This window comes from Macrotis lagotis, chromosome X (assembly GCF_037893015.1).
Source record: "Macrotis lagotis isolate mMagLag1 chromosome X, bilby.v1.9.chrom.fasta, whole genome shotgun sequence".
Taxonomy (NCBI): domain Eukaryota; kingdom Metazoa; phylum Chordata; class Mammalia; order Peramelemorphia; family Peramelidae; genus Macrotis; species Macrotis lagotis.
The window spans coordinates 259,280,334-259,295,125 of NC_133666.1; positions in this window are offsets into that span (position 1 = coordinate 259,280,334).

Genomic DNA, 14,792 nt, shown 5'->3' on the forward strand with positions numbered 1-14,792 from the left:
CCACAGGAAAGATCACTTGTCAGAACTTGGGGCTAGTAACTGTTTATAATCATAGATTATTACGTTCAGAAAGCCCTTCAAAAATCCTTATGAATGTGACAATGCAGTGACTTTCCTGGGTCTTAGGAGGTAATTGAGGTGAAAAGGGGTGACCTGATAGAACATACATTGAGGCTACCAACACCAACCATTGCCAACCCTAGCACCAAACTTCTATATTTGTGAGAAATCATGACTTCAGACATATAAGCATATCCCTTCAGAAGAGATTTATAAATCTGAGGTCCATGAATTTATTTTGGTGTGGTTTGGTTTTTTGAAATCTGTATTCATTATAATTTATTCCTTTTATATTTTATTCATTTAAGAATATGGTTCTGAGAAAGGGACCATAGGCTTTACCAGATAGCCAAAGTGGACAAAAACACAAAAATAGTTTAGAATGCCTGCTCTACAAGATCAGATGAGGTAACATGCTTAATGAGCTTTGTTAAACTTCAAGTCCTCTATAAATATCAGCTAGTGCTATTGCTATAGTTATTATTTATTATTATAAGGCTCTTAGTAACTTATTTTCCTTTTCTTTCCTTCTCTCCTCAATCTCATTTTTGTGCAGCTTCCAGTTGCTCCCAAAAAGTGAGGTGGCCATGAGAGATGAATTACAGATCCAAGGCAAGGGGAAAAGCATTTAAGTCCTTACTATTTACCAGGCATTGTAGTAAAGGCTGGATAAACATCTACAAAGAAAAAAGAAAGACTCTAAGAGATTGCACGCTAATGGCAGAAGATAACAAACTAAAGAGAGATGAAAAGGGGAAGATATGTGTTGGAGTCTTGGAGTCAAGAGTCTAAGAAGTCAAAAGCAGGGGCAGCTAAGTGGCGCAGTGGATAGAGCAGTAGCTCTGGAGTCAGGAGTACCCAAGTTCAAATCTGGCCTCAGACATTTAATAATTACCTAGCTGTGTGATCTTGGGCAAGTCACTTAACCCCATTGCCTTGAAAAAAAAGGCAGAGCCAGCTAGCTTGGGCACTGCCAAAACTAGAGGCCCTAAAAGGAACTCATCAATGGGACAAAGGGACCCACATGGGAGAGGGATATGTCAGGCTACAAGATTAGATGAATACTGCAAGGGGAAGATATCCCATGCCCTGAAGACATTTCCAGGATGAGACACCAGTGAAACATGGTGGCGAAGTCCGGAAAGTCAAAAGCAGAGTCAAACCTGTCCAAGGTCACATCCAAAGGCTAAGGCAACACTGAATCGATGCATCATGATGGGCCTGTCACCCAGGGCAATCAGGCTATTTAAAACGCAAACCATGCAGGCACTTTTAATTTGCCTGTCAGTTTGTATATATATATATACTCAGCTCTCGATTATTCATGCTAATAGGAGAAATGAAATGAATAATCCAAAGAGTTGCTTTGGAGGACATTCTATGATTTGGGGTTTTGACAATCTCAGTAGCAAATTTCTCTTCCTAATTCTGTTTTGTTTAGACTGTTATCAAAATGTATTTGCATTCCTAAGTATACATCTCAAAGAAGGAGGTTAATAGAAAATGTTCCCCTAGTTCCAAGTTGCAGGGGAGAAATGAACTTGGACTGTAATATGTGCCCTGGCTCAACCATAAAGATGGGTTGACTTTACTTATTCATTTTATTTTCATGTTATGTCCAAGAGACTTAACTGTGAGAGTATACAGTAAAATATGGTAAGTAAGCAGAATTTCATTCAGCCACATTTATATTGAGATGGGATAGCTATAAGAAGTCATAATCTCATTAATCCATATTATCCAATCTCAGATGCAAAGGGGCAGATGTTCACTTATCAGAGGCAGGTAGCACTGTTGAAGGTCTCCATACACAGCAATCATGAGACAGAAAAGGGCAAACACAAGACTCAAGATACTAAAGAGAAGTTCAAGAGCTTCTACTTTTGCAAATTTTGTCATTTTAAAATATTTCCACCTCTAACTTCCCATTCTCATTTCTAATAGTACTTTCATACACAGGTACTTTCCTGTTTTCCATGCACAGGTACTATCCTGTGTTCTTTACCCTCAGGTCCTGCCCTCTCAGCCCAGCACAATAAAAGGTTATCTAGGTTAAAAAAACAGTCCCCCAGTGAGATAATGACATTAATCTAGTCAGTGAGTCAAATAAGGTATATTCAGTTCAATTCAGAGCAACCTTCATTTGCAGTCAGGTCTCTGCTGTAACATATTCACACCCTCCCCATTCCCATGCCTTTTCCTCTTTGTGGACCTCAAAACCTTCTGGGTTTCCCCTGTCTCAAGTGAGTTCTTCCTCCCACAATTCTTCATTCCCTCCTTCTAGTTGGGAAAAACTATTCTTCCCACCAATCTCCTTGCCAATAAGGGGCTACAGAGAACAATACTCTAGAAAGTTGGAGTTTCTAAACAAGATTCTCTGTGACCCTCGGGATCATATCGTCCTTAGAGTTTTCTTCATGTCAGAGACAGAAGGAACAGGAGGGGACTAGAGACACTTCTAAGAGAAGACAGAATAGAGCAAACTTACAGAGGCTGAATCAGATGAGAGAGCTTAGTGAATCTCTATGGTTGTTGTATCTGTTGGAAGCTCATTAGATGAAATCCTGACATGTGAAGATCTATCTGAGCTATTGCTCCCTAGGACCACATACAGGCAAAGCTGAACTACTCAGGAATCCCCTGTGTTGACCCTTGATGGTTTAAAGGGTGAAACAGAGAAAGAAAGCTATGGTTGGCATCTGCTTTGCCAAGAAGCTTGGATACTGAGATCTGACAGGGTAAAACAATCCTTTGCTACTTGAAAATTTGCCCAACAAAAAAGCTACATTACCCTATTGTTATCTCCAGCTTGAGAAGGAGAAACTCCTCAGAACACTAGTGTAGACCTGTAGGGTTTAGCAACTCTCTTGTTTAGAAGTGTTTGTCATTGAAAAATGTAACACTTTCTCTTTCCTCCAAAATATCAATTCATCTTGGAAAGACTGAGCCCATATTAAAAAAAATCTACCTAAATTAAGTTATTCAGTGCTATACCAAAATATCAAAAATTACTTTATAGTTAGAAAAAATCATGATAAAATTCATCTGGAAGAACAAAGGGCAAAAATTTCAAGAGAATCAAGGGGGGAAAAGTGTGAAGGAAGATGGTCTAGCAGCACAGGTCTCAGATTGGATTACTAAGCAGTATTCATCAAAACAATCTGGTATTGATTTTTAAAAAGTGTGGTGCACTTTTTTTATTTTCGAGAACTGGTTGTTAAATATTTACCAGCTCTCCCCTGAGTGTGGTAGAATATTGTTATGCATAAGAATTGACAAATATGAAAAAATTAGAATGTGTATGTGTGTATGTCTGTCTTTCATTTTCTCTTTTTCTAGACTCTAGCTGTCCTCACTTTCAACCTACATTCACCTCAGCAGGTCAAGCAGAACCACACTTTGGTGACCACTTGGCTACTAATTGATACTGAACCTCCCATTGATGTGGTACCCATTTATATAAATTCAATAATAATGACTCCATTAATTCTGGAATTAATATACTTAACAATAAGTAAAAGTCAGAATTATCATAATCTTTTGATAATATAAGTCAACAGCATGAATAATCATAATCTTTACTCAAAATATGATAGCAGCAGGACTTGGAATAAAATTTATTCAATAAAAGCTAAGAGTAGGAATCATCAAAATATTGCTTTTCAGAATGGGTGAATCAATTCATAGCTCTATATAATTCTAAATTATTTGTAAAAGTCCTTCATATAGCGTGATAGATTAATTCCTAGATAGTCAATATATTTTGTTATCTTAAATGACATTTCATTTCCTATCTCTTCTCCTTTGGTTTTATTAGTAACATATACAAAAGCTAATGTTTTTGTGGTTTTATTTTTTTATCCTACAGCTTTAATATAAAGCTATTATTCAAATTGATTATTTTGTGGATTCTCTAAGAAAAACTATCTTGTAATCTGCAGAAATGATTATGCCTCTTCTTTTTGTTTACTTATTCTCTCAATTTCTTTTCCTTGTCTTTATTACTATAGCTAGTGTTTCTATTTCAGTGTCAAAGAATGGTGTAAATAATGGGTATCTTTGACTTATTCAGAAAGTTTTCAGTTTTTTCCATTAGAAATAATGGAGCTAGCTCTTGGTTTTGAATAAATCCTTTTGATCATCTTAAGGAAAGGCAATTTTAGAGGCAGTTGATGGTACAAGGATAAAGGACTAGGCCTGAAGTCATGAAGATCTGAATTCAAATTTGACCTCAGACATCTACTAGTCATGGAACACTGGTTTCTACAACTGTGAAATGAGGATAAAATAGTAACTACCTCTCAGGTTTGTTGTGAGAATCAAATGATATATATGTAAAAGGCACTCAACAAAATGCCTGGCACAATATAAATGCTTTTTTCCATTACTTTTTTAATAAGAGAAATGAATAAAGTATAATGCAAACCTTTGGGTTTAGTTCTATGTTTAATAGAATTTTTAATATAAATAAGTGATGTACTAAATTTGTCAAAAGTCTTTTTTCTGCATTTATTGATAGACTCAAATTTTATTATTTTGTCATTAATTTAATTAGTTGTATTAATATTTATTCCTGATGTTGAATGGAGTCATCCTGGGCTGTTCTTAATTTCTACTCTTTATAGACAATCAGTTGCCAAACACTGTCAGTTCTCTCTTCATAACACATCTCACATTGGTCCTTTCTTTCCACTGAAACCCACCACCAACCTAGTTTAGGTTTTCATCATTGCTTATCTAATTTGGACAATTTCTATAACCTCATAACCTCCCTCTGACTTAAGTCTCTCTCTCTCTCTCTCTCTCTCTCTCTCTCTCTCTCTCTCTCTATCTATCTATCTATCTCACTCCACCCTCACTCAGGATTTCCACAGATCAAGGTCCAGTCTTTATCTGTCTCACATTCAGCATAAGTGTTTTAATAAATAATTATGTAATTAAATTGAATTGAATAGAAACTCCTAGGAGAAATCTAGCCTAATTTTAGTAAAGAAACAAGGGAAAATCTTATCAACAATGCAGAGTGGAGACAAGCATGAGTGAAATTAACCAACTGATAAATAAACATTTATTAAAGTGCCATTACTGGAGAAATGAAAAGAGACAAAAAACAGTCCCTGCCTTCAAGGAGCATACCATCTAATTGGGGAGACAACATGCAAGCAAATACACACTAATCAAGTTACATACAGGATAAATAGAAAATATTAAAAGAGAGAAAGCAATGGAATTAAGAGAGGTTAGGGAAGATTGACCCTTAAAGGAAGCCAGGGAGGTCAGTAGGAGGATAAGAATTTCAGGCATAGGGGACAGAAAATGCCAGTAACCAAGAGCATTCATGTCCCCAGATCAAAGGAGAAGCATGAGGTTTACAAAGTCTGGAAAGGTTAGCAGGGTTTAGGTCATTAAAGGACTTTGAATCATAGGCAGAGCATTGTGTATTTGATCTTATAAGTGATAGTAAATCACTGGAGTTTATTGGGGGTGAGGAGAAGAAGGCTGATCAGATTTATATTTTAGAAAAATCATTTTGGTGATTAAATGGAGAATTAATTGGACTGGGGAGAGACTAGGCAGGCTACTGCAAAAAATCAAAGCATGTAGTGATGAGAGTCTGCTCTAAAGAGAAGGAAGCATATTCCAGAAATACTACAAATGGGAATTCAAAAGTGTTAACAACAGCTAGGATATGAGGGGTATGAGAGATAGTGAAGAATCCAGGATAACTCCTAGATTTCAGGCCTAAGGGAATGGGAGAATGATGCTGCCCTCTACAATAAGGGGTAAGATAGGAGAGGAAAGGGTTTAGGGGAAAAATATAATGAATTCTCTTTTTGACATGAGTTTAAGATGTCACCTGGATACCCAATTTGAAATGTCAGAAAGGCAATCAGAGATGTGAGATTGGAGGTCAGCATAGAGACTGAGGAAGGAAAGATAGATTTGAGAATACTGAAGATAAAAATAGTAATTAGATCCATGGGAGCTGATGAAATCATCAAGTTTAGAGGGAGTAGTATAGAGGGAGAAGAGGAGACAGGGATATAGTAGAATTGCCTAGTAACAGTGAGGACCCAGGTGCCGTTATGGATCATAAATTTGTAGTGAGCAGTTGCATATTTTTTACTTTCTTCATTCTGCACCAAATGTGTAGTAATCCAAGGCTGAGTTTTATCTAGGCATAAATGGCAGTATGATAAGGAAGCTAAAGATTCGAGAGAGGAGAACAGTATAGAATTAAATTGGTCCACCAAAGAGTCAGGATAGGAAAAAAAGAAGAGCTTGGCTAGTACAGAGGAGAAGGCCTGGAAGAGAATTGAGAAGTCAAGGGAATGAAGATCATGGCAGCATGATGAAGATGAAGGCAGCATGATGTCAGAGAAGACAGAGAGAGGTGAAAAGTCAACAGCTTATGGTAGATAAGTAGATTTCACATGGGGTAGTACATTTGTGCATTGTAGCAAGATCAAGAAAATGACTATGTTTGTATTTGACTGGGATGGAGTGGAGGAGTAGTTCATGGGAGATGTGTAGATTGAGAAACTGAGTGGTTAGGTTATTTGAGGAAGAATCAATATGTTCATGTCCCTTTGTATGAGGGCAAGAATTGGGGAAGAGAGAAAAATTGTAAGCTAGCTATGGAACTCATTAAGGTAGGAAGAGAAATGATGGGGAGTCCTGTAAATAGCAGCTACCAAGGTTTTGATTGGGTAGTAGATATGAATGGCATGAATCTCAAAGGAACTAAAGTACTGAGTGATGAAGAAAGGAGTAAATCTGGAAATAACAATGGAAAGCAAGAGATAGTCTAAGTTCCATACCTCAACCAGTGATCCAAGGGTAATGAGTAAAGATGCAGCCTGTACTGGAAAGGATGGCCATGGAGGCTGTGTCATTGGGGGAAGCCTTGTTTCAGTAAGAGCTAGTAGATGGAAGGAGTGGGGAGAGGAAAATATTTAAGACGAAGTGGAGTTTGTTGTATATGGTACAGACCACAGAGAAGGATTAGGTGGGATTTGTTGTAGACAGATTGAGAGAGGTGAGAACAAGAAATCCACTTGGAAAAGGAGTGTTACAAGAGGTCTGGATGATAATTTATGGTATCAGAGTCACTGGGGTATGAAACATTTGATTACATGTGACCCTCCTTGAGTGGAGGATAGCACTGCTCTACTCTCAAAGCTCAGGAGATCTAAAGTCAGACAGTGTTTTCTTTGCATTGGAGGTTTTGCAAATCTCAGTTGAGAGACTGCACTGTCAGTAAGAAGCAAAAAATGTGTTATGCTGGTACAGATGGAAGAATTGCTTTTGAACAGATGGAAGATGCCCACCTGTCCTTAAGCAGTCTTTCCTCATGGGGACAGGCTGCCCCCCAGCAGGAAATGGAAGACTCAGGAGTCTAGCACACCCTCGGTCTGAGTTCTCACCACACTATAAGGTAGTTACAATAATTTAAATGCCTGAAAAGGCAACTGAGCTTATATATTATACACAGCTGCAGCAAATATTTCTGAAAGCTTGCTCTCCTGACATTTCAAAATTCACAACTGAAGCCTCCAGATCAATCTCCTTGACCTACAATGAAAGAACAAAGGCCACAGATCATCTTTGGAGAGCAGGACTATGGTCCCTGGAGTTTCATCTCTCAACAAGGAGTCAAGAGCAGAGTTCCACCATAAAAGAGCAGCCAAAGAGAATGACCAAGGTTTTGACCAATTCTTTTTAAAAGGTACTCCCAGTTCCAAGGACATAGCTAATCAAAAAGACTTCCCCTACACATGTGACTAGCAGAATAGGTAAAAGAATTCTGCTCACATGCTCTAAAGACCCTTTCTTACTTCTTTACATGCTATCATACCTCTACTGAAAGATCACAGCCTCTCCCCATAGAAAGCTTATCCAGACGCACTCTACCATGTGCCTGCCCATGCACCATATATTAAACAATGAAAAATTTTTATCTCGGATAAAAGTTGAGTGTGGTTCAAGAAGATTTCTCTGTCTCCCACCCATTCCATCTCCTGGATTTGAATGTCATTCGCCTATAGCATACCAATTTCAAAAAATATTAATTAAATAATTCTGTAATACACAATTATTAAGTGCCTACTATGTGCCAGGCAGCTGGGTGGTACAGTGCATAGTGCACCAGCCCTGGAGTCAGGCGAATGGGAGTTTGAATCAGACTTCAGATACTAGCTATGTGACCTTGGGCAAGTCACTTAACCCTGATTACCTCGCATTCAGGGCCATCTCCTAGCTGTGCGACCTTGGGCAAGTCATTTAACTCCATTGCCTTAAATTTTTTAAAAAAAGAATGCTTAAAAATAATCAATTTGACTAAAAGGCCCTTCCCTAAACATCAGTTCCAGGATTATGTTCATCTTTTTCTGATAAATTATCCTTGGTTACAACTTTGTTTGATTTTCATTATATCATATATTCCATTTCCCCCCCTTTATCTTGAGGGATTCTGACTGGAATTGCTTGGAAGATAATCTGTTACACATTGGTTGTTTGGGTCTTTTTTTCCTCAATAAATGTTTGTTCAATTGGAATTACCACTGAAATTTTTTCCTTGATTTTTTGAATTCTAGAACTGAGCAACCCATATTTATTTGCTGATATCCATGGGACTTTTTTTTCCTAAGAGATTAGATATTCTTATATGAATTTTTCATGCTTTTTATGCCAATTCAATTGACTTGAGTCTAGTCTCTGTTGAATTCTATCCTAACCTATCTCCTATCAAGTTTTTCATAGAGGTTTCATTTCTCTTCCTATCTCTTACTTAAATTATTTAATTATTTCTTCCCATTCCTGTTGGTATTCTAGCAGTCATCTCATTCTGTTTTCTGGGATTCTGATTATTGTCAAAAACATTTATTAAAGTTTCTGCATTTTTCTTTAAACTTTTCTCTTATGAATTTTTTCTTATACTTCTAATTAAATTGTTAATTTTTTGGTACTTTCTCTTCCATTCTTTTTTCAGTGCAACTACAGCTTGGTTAAGATGTTCCAAATTTTGTTGTAATCCATTAATTCTCCTTTCAACTCAGAATTTCATTTTAGTTCCTATCTCTCCTTTAAATTCTTTATAACTATCTATTCCTCTTAATGTTCTTGCAACCATGTCACCTTTTTTGGTTTTGTGAGATTCTAGTTAATGCCAAAATCATTCTCTTATGGAAATTTATAATGATGTTCTTTTCTCCTGCAGAAATTTTTTTACTATTCTTAGTTCTTTACTTGCTTTCAGTTTCCCTTCTGGTTTTTCTATGGTGATGTACTAGTGGGAATGTCTTTCCTATTTTCCTCTCTCTTGGTTGCTATTGTTCTTTATGTATTATATGATGCAGTTTTGGCTATCTTGAGATAATGAAGAACTACTATTGAACTTACAGAAAATCTCTCACTCAACCATCTTGCTGGCAAGCTCAACCCCGTCATTTTAAGGAAAGGGAATCTGAGACCTTTTGATATCGACTAATCCAAGGTTCCACATTCAGTGGAAGAGCAAAAACTAAAACCCAGACTCCTGATTCAAATATAACATTCTTTCTACTATAGCAAACTGCCTCCACTTGGTTTTATGCAAGATATGAATTCAAACACTTAAAATTAGACTACCCTGATTCTAACTGGTATTGAGAAATGTGCAGCAGAATAGCGGGGAACAGAGATTCAATATTTCATCAAACTGACTTTCATCCATTTTACCAGGATGGCCAGGAAATAACTAGATTTTATCAAGATATTGCATTATTCCCTTTTTTTCTAACACTTATGAGAAATATCATGAAATGGGTTTTTAAAAAGTTCTTGGTAAGAACTGTTTCTGTTGTATTTTTGTCAAACTATGTCAATTTCAGCAGCATTTATGCCCCAAATCATGTAGAGTCATTGTCAACAAAGACTATACTTTAAAAACCATTGATCACTCATGAAAACAAATAGAAATATTTTTGTTAGTCACAGTTCTGGTCTGTTAGAACATTGAAATTTCATGGTAGATTTCATTTCAACAAATATTTGCATTAGGAGCAGACCTCTGGTCCCCAAGAGTGTACCTTCTCTTGCTGCTTATTCCTTCCCTGAAGTCATCATCTCCAACTTTATTATCACAGCCAGTTGCTATGGAAATTATGATCTGCCAAGAGACCAAAGTATAATGACTTCATAGAAATCTCAAGTTTCAGGAACCTGTGGAAGGTACCTCAGGAGCAAAGATGCCATTTTAATACCAGAGATGTTGGTAAAAGAGAGGAGTAGGTAGCGAGAGGAGGTAAAAATCAAATATTAAATAATGCCCCAGTGCTTATTAGAAGACAACCCTTTTTAACCTCAGATATTAAGCTTAAAGTTATCCCTAAGTTTCATCCTCCCTCTCTACTCTGTCTCCGTAATTGAAAGAGCCAAAAGCAATTTTCCCAAACTGACCTGACCATCAGCCTCATACAGGTATGTGTGGTGTGGATGAAAATAGATGGAACTCCATCTGATACACCTTCACTTTACAACCTGATTGATTAAGACTAAACTTCTTGGATTTCATGTAAGCTAGAAGCATTTTGAAATAATAAGTGAATAAATGAAATAACACATGTATTTTTAACAAGCATATCTTAAACATATCAAATGTGCCAGATCCTACTCTAGATTAAGCACTGTATAAGTATTGGACCCATGATCTCATTGATAGTGGTGACTCCCAAATGAGGAAACTTCTACCAATGTAAGTCAGCACATTCTCTGCTACTTATTGTCTCAGGAAGTTGCCCAAAACATAAAGGAGTTAAGTGGCCTCCCAGGGTCGCAACCAGTTGTTTCATAGGCATAATTTGGATCCACGTTTTCCTGGCTCTGTTCTCTATATATTATGCCATTATGACTCTCACTATTGTTATGCAAATACAAAAATGAGATCATCTCAGCCCTCAAGGAGCTCACAGTCTAATCGTGTAAAATCATACCTAAGAGAAATGTGGAATCTCCCCACCTTGGAGAAATTTAAGGAAAATGGATTACCATCTCATCCTTCTGAAATGTTTTAGATGTAGTATCTGGCAGGGAAGAGAGGATGAGGGAAGTAAAGTAATAGGGATGAACCATAAAGTAACACTGAAGACAGAGAATACTAAAAGGGGAAAGAAGGTAAAGAGGAAAGCAAATAGTCAAATCCCAGATTCATGCTTAGGTAGAATAGAAAACCTTACTGAAGTCAAAATTCAAGAATCCACAGGAACCACTAATCCAAAGGCTCTAACATGACGTGTCTAAGAGCAAAGTGAGACTGAGGCAGAGAGAGAAGGTTAGGAAAGAATGATGGACAGAAAGGAGGGTGCAAAATATCACAAAAGTCTCACATAAGAAATCATCCTAAAACCCTTCTTTTAAGATGGTGGATGGACTCTTAACTAACCCTTTATTCAGATGAGCCTGAGTATCTATTGACCTCAACCCACTGTTGCTTAAAGTGCCATCCGAGGACTAGATAAACTCTTGTTATCAGAGTGGCACAATTCAAACCAAATTTTTTAACTTTAAATACAGAATTCTTTCACTATACTTCAATTAATGTTTTACTTAATCTTGCTTGCCAAAGTTCCTCATCTGTAAAATAGTTGAAGAAGAACATGGCAAACTATGCCAGTATATTTTCCAAGAAAACCCAAAAGGATTCGTGAAGTCAACATGACTGAAACAAATCAATAACAATAACCACAACCACAGATACCTTTGAGGGGTGCTTAGAGAAGGGGGAACAGAAAAATCCCCTTGCAAAAGGTAGAATCTGAGCTGAGTCACGAAGAAAGCCAAGGAGGCCAAGGGTAGGAGGTAAAGAGAGAGAGCATTCCAGGAATGGGGAGGAACAGCTAGTGACCATTTTTGCTGAATTGTAGTGCATATTAAAAAAAAGAAGAAAGTACAGGAATACTGGAAAGGTAGGAAGAGGAGACGACGTAAAGTACTTTAAAAGGCAAACAGAGGTCTTCCTCCCACTTGCTCTTTTACTGCAGCTGAAACCTCATATAAAGTGCATCCAACCTCATTGGACAAGTATTTAACTATCTGATATACGTAAGGCACAGTATTAAGTATTGTAACGAACAAGGAATGAAAACAAAATCATATGTTACTGGTATAAACAAGTGAGCACATATTCAATAATTCAGGGAGAGGGGAGATAGCTCTAACAGCTAGGGATATCTGAAAAGATTCCTCATTGGACACGAAATGTACCTGGAATTTGGAATATGCTAGGGATTTAGTATAAGAAGGAGGTGAGTAGGGAGTACATTCTAAGAGTGGGTCACAAGTGCATAGACAGAAGCAGGAATTTGAGTGTTGATTCGGGGTATACCACTTACTAGTCAATTTGGTTAGAATTTAGAGTCCATGTATAAAATGAGTCTGGAAAGAAAGGCTGGAACCAGATGGTGGAGGGGCTTAAATGCTAAACTAATGAGTATGTATTTAATCCTAGAGGTAATAAGGAGACTGAGCAAGATTACTACAATATAGTCAGACTTTTATTCTAGGAAGATTTGCCAGAAGTGCAGGGGGTGGTTTGGAGAAGGGAAAGATTTGAATCAGGGAAAATAATTAGGAAGTGTTGCCATAATTCAGATAATAGGGGATGAGGATTTGATTTAGGGTGATGACTGTGTGAGTGGAGAGGAAAAAAATTATGCCAGTTCTATTGTGGAAATAGAATTAGCTTCACTAAACAACTGATTGGATTGGTGGTTGGGAGAGGGAGAGAGGATAGGGTTGAGGATGCCTGTGTGGTAATGGCTATGAGGTTTGGAAGCTGGATGACTGGAAGAATGGGGACTTCCTAAAAGAGGTAAACTTGGAAGAGGGGAATTTTTTAGAAGATGAAATAATGAGTTTTATTTTAAGCATAAGATAATAAAGTCAAAGATAGAGAACCAGGAGGTACTTCTATGGTCATCTGTCTCCTAATTTTATAGTAAATGAAACTAAGGTTCAGAGTGGTTGAGTGACTTGCTCAAGATTACAGATAGTGAATAGATCTAGTACTGTAATTTTCCCATACTTTCTTTAGTGAAGATTTTGAGACAATGAACATTCAGTTGGAGATAATCTATACATGAAGTCAGTAATTAGAATGGAATTTCAGGAGAAACATGAAAAATAATTAATCACAGAGTTATATTTAAAGCTACTGAGAAGGAAGATAGCTAGTGCTGAGTCATTAAAGACAATGAAGTCTCTGAATGTAAGGGAGTTTGATAGACCTGAATGCTGACTCTGTGGCTTAAAACATGAACGCTATTTTAAGCTTTCTATGATGGCACTGGAATGAAGGAATGGTAAGTGATTTCATTTTCCTGCTTCCCACATAAAAATTTGATGCCCATTAGGCTTTTTCATTACCTAAGAACAATAACAATGCTAGAGGGAAAAAAAGAGCTGATAATGGCAATATTCATCAATATAGTCAAGTGAAAGCCAAATATGACACTAAGGCTTCATTAACCAAACATTACTTAGTAAGTTTTCCAATTTCCAGAAGAATAAACCCAATTCATCTACAACAGGAGGGCTGATGGATATATGACCACAAATTCCAACTGGGCTCGATGATGCTAAGATATGGGCCAGACCATCCCAATTAAATCTAGTCCTCTTCATCTGCTATAATTAATGTGGAATGATCCAAGAGATGCCAAAAGGCACGTCTGCTTCCAAATACCTCCTCTGTTGACCTGAAAGTCAAAGAGACTTGAGGCCAAATCCAGAGTCAGAGAGACTTAATAGCTGTGTGATCCTAAGCAAATAGCTGGATCTGCCTCAGTTTTACCAACTGTAAAATGGGGATAATACTACCTACATTCCTCATGGTTGTGAGGAACAAATGAGATATTTGTAAAGCACTTGGTTCACAGGGTCTAGCACATAGAAGGCATTTATATGCTTGTCTCCATCCTCTTCCATGACGATTTTTTCAGAACCTGCCTAGAATTAGTCCTGACCTCAATAATACATTCCAAATTAGTTCACACTATGAATTGTTCCATTTTTGTCCCTCCAAATCTCTGTCCAGATGTTAACAATGTCACCCAGAGGAAATTATAAGAGATCACCTTAGATAGTCCTACTTTTTTTTACATTCCCTCCCCAAAAAATAAGAAACCAAAACTGTTTACAAAAATTTTTTAATTTATTTCAAATTTGGGGCAGCTAGGTGGCACAGTGGATAGAGCACCAACCCTGGAGTCAGGAGTACCTGAGTTCAAATCTGGCCTCAAACACTTAATAATTACCTAGCTGTGTGGCCTTGGGCAAACCGCTTAACCCCATTTGCCTTGCAAAAATCCTAAAAATTTATTCCAAATTTATTAATCCAGCAAAATCATTCAACTACACAAAACCAGAAGCACCATCAGTTACTGTTTGTCAAGAAAGATGGATATTAATTTTAACAAGATAATAACAAGGATGTTTTGTTTGTTTCTGGTTTAATTTTCTTTTCTTTCTAGGTATTTGGAATGAGGATAAGGGTTGAATTTTATACAAACAGAAGCTTCTGCTTGGGAGCTCCTATATGTTGAACCCTTACTGAAATCTAATTTATTGCACCATTCCACAACTAACAGGCTGCAAAGTTTAATCACTGAATGTCAGAGATTAAAACTGTGCTAGTTTGAAGAAAAAATTACTTCCCTACCCAAGTTGTCTCATTAACTAACTTGATTTCTTGC